Below are 5,325 nucleotides of genomic sequence, written 5' to 3' on the forward strand. Positions count from 1 at the left end.
AATCCGACTCTTATCATATGGCGTTGCGACCAGTTACCGTAATTGGGAACTTACTGGCATCAATCCCAATGGGCGAATTAGTGCATTTGGGTGGTGGGAGCGGCACTATTCGCTCCGTCAGAGCTGCTTCCGGATAATGTGGCTTTTGTGAGAATTCGGCGGCCCAATGCCTGAGTCTCACCACAACCTAGGCTAGCTCTCGCTGATGGTCCGGGACTGCGTTCTTGCAGTTAGCACTTCCGTGGCCTACGGTAATCGCCAAATACCGACCCGTGGTGGCATACAGCTCTGCCAAATATATATATATATATATATATATATATATATATATATATATATATATATATATATATATATATATATATATATATATATATATATATATATATATATATATATATATATATATATATATATATATATATATATATATATATATATATATATATATATACCGTCGGGTTCGTGCAACACTGGCACAAGTCAAAATTTTGCGTTTTTGAGCTTTTGATGGCAAACGATGCCAAAAACTATGAAGTTTTATCTCACAAAGACCCGTTTCAAAATTCACAGAAAATCCAGAGTTATAAGTAGATGTGCCTTTGCTGCACAAATCAAAATTTCGTCATAAAGTTAGTAACGATAAAGTTTTAGCTTCTACAACGTGCTCATAATGTGTGGATAATAGGCCCAAAGATGTATTATGAGGATTGAGACTCTTGAAATTGAAAGTTTTTCTGAAAACTTGAAATGAAATTTTCGACGTGAATTTTCAAACGCGTTTTTCTCGAAACTATGATTTTTGAGTTGTGCCAGTGTTGCACGAAACTGACGATATATATATTAAATTGTACGTTGAACCCAGATTAAGGAATAAGAATCTTCTACAGCTACAGCCAAACATTGTAGCAAAAATGTACAGACCTATTTACGTATGAATATGTTAGTGCCACCCGTTTGCAATGTTACATTTTGAACAGCTGGAAAACTTCTTAGTTGAACACTTATTCTAAGTTTTAAATTCAGTTCTGAATATACTTTATACTCGTGACCAGGAATCTACAGTTGATGGTGAACGTAATTGGCAAAATAAGGAAAAAGTTTTGAGAAATTGTGAACATCGAGATGCGATGATTTACAGTTTGGATGAAACTGAAGCAACTTCACATGGCTATTCACGTTTACTAGTGTGCGCAGGTGAAAAGAATCTTACCTCTATGATATGATACACTATTCTCATGTAAGATATAAATATTGCTTTTTATTTTAGGACTAAGTGCAAAGTGCAAAGTATCCATGTTATTCCGCTTCTCGTTATCGCAGCAAGTTTTATAAAGTCTTCATTTCGAATTTTATCATACAGCCTAGACCTTCGAAAAGAATAATGTTCTCGACTACACTCTGAAAATCCAAAATTCACAAATGTCGTACAAAACCTTCATTTTCAGATAATGCATTCGAGATAGAACTAAATTGACAATTTTCATGAATAGTTTTTTTTTTCTGTATAATTTTGAACTATAATTTTTCGAAAACAGGTTTTTAGAAATTTGCTTCAATTCTTAAAAAATATAAGATGCTGATTCATAAATCTAGGTCCTGCAATTTCTAAAAATAAAGCGAAAGTGATATTCAAACCTTATTTATGGGGATTTAAAAAAACTGCATTAAACTAACATACATATTTGCTGTTCTTGTATGAAATCAGTGTCATTGTTATCTATTACTGTTTCCTCACGTTCGATTATTTCAAGAAAAAAAAAAATGAGTTGCTTCTAGCTAGCATTTAAAAATTTGTGATCGAAAAAATAACACTCATATCCGACATGACATGACAACATCCGTAATATTTGCGAAACCCACGTCAAGCTTTAATTCAATGATCGTGTTTGGTTCACCCTCTGAAAACTATCCTTTAAATTCTTTTTATTCTCTATTGAAATTGGACTTACGTTGTTGTACGATTTGTGGTTTACTGGTCTTATAAGTATAAAGTAATAGGTAGTTAGTATAACAAAGGTTTCTGCACCACTAGGTGGATTAATTCAGGTTTTCAATGATAAATATCTTTGATTTTGGTCTCACTGAATCATCACTTCGTGTTCAGCTCAGAAGTCTAAAAAAATAAAAGTGAGTCTAGTTCTGCTGAAATGGAATCTTTTCCTAAAAATAAATTTTCATTTGATTTTTTAAGTTTGTAATTGATATTGGGCAATATTATTGCCCGACATAGGATTTTAAATACTTCCAGAACTGAATTGATAAGTTACAGGATCAAATCCGGAAATAGAACATTGAGAAAGAGATTATTCAATCAAATCCACCATCCTATCAGAAACCCAATTTGATCAAGAAAATAAGTAAGTTAAACATTCTATATCTCGTGATAATATTCGTGATTACATTGGTTATGTTCTTGTTTTTTTCTGGAAATGAGATTGCGGTACGTATTCCTTAATTAATGTATATGAAATCATAATAGCACTTTGTGTGCTGTAATACTCTGTAATATTTTCATTACAATTTTTGTCTTGTACATTTGGTTTACAGATGCCTGTGTGCGAATCAGAAAAATTTTTCATAATGAAACCTACTGATTCCTACATTTGAATTGTTGAGGAACTAATGAGAAGGATTTCCATACGCGATTCGCATTGATTCTGTCTGTATCGCGGAAACAAATCGTCTCGTAATTCTCTCACTGAGTTTTAAGTATCCTCGAAATTCTCAGTCATGATTCTCTGCGTGTTAGTTAGGAAGGGTTCTCACCAACGTCCAGGTATTCCATCTCGGTTGAAAAAAGGGCAACGTTTGCGAGCCACTTGTTTGGAAGATAAATTCGGAGTTGGACTTTGTTGGTCTTAGTAGTCTTCAGCTTATTTTTTCTGGTTCACCAGGTACCATCGTCTTGTCGATTGTGGCCCTGTGGGTTTTAGGTAACAAAGTGCGCTGTCTCCGTCCAATCAATTTGCCTAGGATAGCTTACCTTGCACCGTAGAACTGACGCGCTCATGGCAATAGCAGGTCTCATGTTCACCGCAACAAGCAAAGCACCGAGTAAGTATTGGAAGCTTCATCTTTTACTGTAGCTTGGGATAGCAGGAATCTATTGGGATACGAGATGACCTTGTAAACACAAGGCTATTGTACGTATCGTGCGTCGCTTTAACAAAAATCCTCCATTCTGTCCTCGTTGAATCCTAGTGTGCCTCGTCGTTGCAAGCGATCAGTAGTATGAACAACTTCCGTCCATTGTTTGTTCTTACAAATAGGTAAACTGCTTCCTCCAGACTCCGTAGAACCTTTTGTACTTATAGACCTATAGACTTGCTCCTGTACTTATTGACCTCTTCGCAACAGGTGCCTCTCCGCACTGGGCTTGATATCAATCGGCTGTTCATGTGAATTGTCGCGGCTAGGGGTCTCCGTATAGGTACGTTGGTTTTACGTCCAAATGCTCCAATAACAGCTTTCTCCTGGCGTCAATCGGCGACAGTGTGCGAAAGGTAGTTGGCTTCGCGACGAAGGTGAAGACTTCGTCGTTATCTATTTCGTATCTCTGGCTGAATCCTTACCCTCCTGACGTTCGTTATATTGAATGACCTTCCTGTTACCATCAGCTTCCACTTGAACCTCCATTTGCAACCTACGGGTTTGGCATTATACGGCAAAGGAACAATTTCTCAAGTCACATTCTTATGCAAGGCGTGGATATTCTTCTGCATAGCATGCTTCCACATGTCACGATCTGGGCACCTCATTGCTTTTTCGAACGATTGGGGCTCACGGTTCCTTCTGGACAGTCAACCCGGCCATGTCACCATACTTCTGAGGCGGGATTTGTTATGTCATGTGCCTGAATCAACGAACGTGCGGTGTAGCACCAAACACATTCTGTCCCTCAGTAGCGTCTGCCTTATTCTGTTCGATAGCATCTGTGTTGGTCGGTTCATTTATTGTTGGAAGTTGCGGTGTTAAAACCGCAAATATTTGCCTCATTCGTCTCATCATTGCTACTGCTGTTCTCATTGACATCATCATCATCATCGTAGGGAACGTCATCATTGTCTCCATCAGATGCTGTTAAAAGAGGAACGCTATCAGCACGATTTCTTGAAAGAACATTTTAAATTGGATATGAAACGATACCTCTCGATGTGTCGGAAAACAAGGGTCTCTACTCGTAACTAGTTAGTACGTGTCAGGATTAACGGTGGTGTTATGGAGCAGAGAAACGCCCACAAGCAGTTCGAATCTTAGTGGAATCAGACCGTTCGATGCCAAAAGAATTCAAGTATATTATTCTCAGACTCCTCAATTACCCTTCCTTCAAACTGAACTCTACAGAATACCACGATGACTTCGTAATAATTGCAGATTTATGATTCCAATACATTCCATTTAAGAAGTGTTGAGAAAAATTTTCTTCATTAAGTTTAAAGATAAAAAAGCGCCTTTACTCGCTTAATAGATAATGTGTTTTAGAGTGTATATTTTTTCGGATAGACAAAATTATCATCTACAACTTTGCTGAAGACGTCACACCGATGTGTAATGTTATGTGTTTATGTTATGTGTTATGTGTTATGTGTTATGTGTAATGTCCACGATCCATACAAAATTTTTAGAATTTATATGAGCAGTTGTCCACGGGGTGGGGTTGAAAATCGTTTAAAATCTGTCCACGTGGTATGCAGATGGCCCCTAACATTATAGAACATCGCCTAACTTTTTTTGCAATGATATGGAAGTTAGATACTGGATTTCATCGAATCTTTTGACCATCCTAATTTGTGATTGCAAGAAAATGTGCGCTCTACCATGCAGCTCAATATTGTGGATGAAAGTTTTTATCAAGAATAATACTATCGAGCTCTAGATCCAAAAGTCACCCTCAACTTGTTCCCTTGAACGCTGTACCACAATGGTTATTTGGACTCTCCATCGATTCAGCAACGAAAGGAGGCGCCCGGTTAATGTTCGCGTTGGAATGGGTGGGAACTTCTGACGCGTTTTTTAAATAACTAGGGGCACCAAAATTCATAGGAATGGGTTGTTATAATCTTTATTTTTTTCCAGTTTCAGCTTCAGGCCCGCTTTGTTTTCTTTTTTGTTGATTAGTTTTGACGTTGACTAACGTCTATATCGAAGTTAGGCCCCTGAATTTGAAAATCTAGTAATTCAACCAGGGAAAACCAGAGAAAAGTGGTCAGGTTTTGAGCGCTTATTTTGCAGTCATCTATTATAAGGTTTTCGAGGTTTTGGCATCAATCGATCAGAAATTCTTTTACGGTTAAATTTATGTATCAAAAACAAACTTTTGTT

Source organism: Wyeomyia smithii, chromosome 3 (assembly GCF_029784165.1).
Source record: "Wyeomyia smithii strain HCP4-BCI-WySm-NY-G18 chromosome 3, ASM2978416v1, whole genome shotgun sequence".
In the NCBI taxonomy this organism is placed as follows: Eukaryota; Metazoa; Arthropoda; class Insecta; order Diptera; family Culicidae; genus Wyeomyia; species Wyeomyia smithii.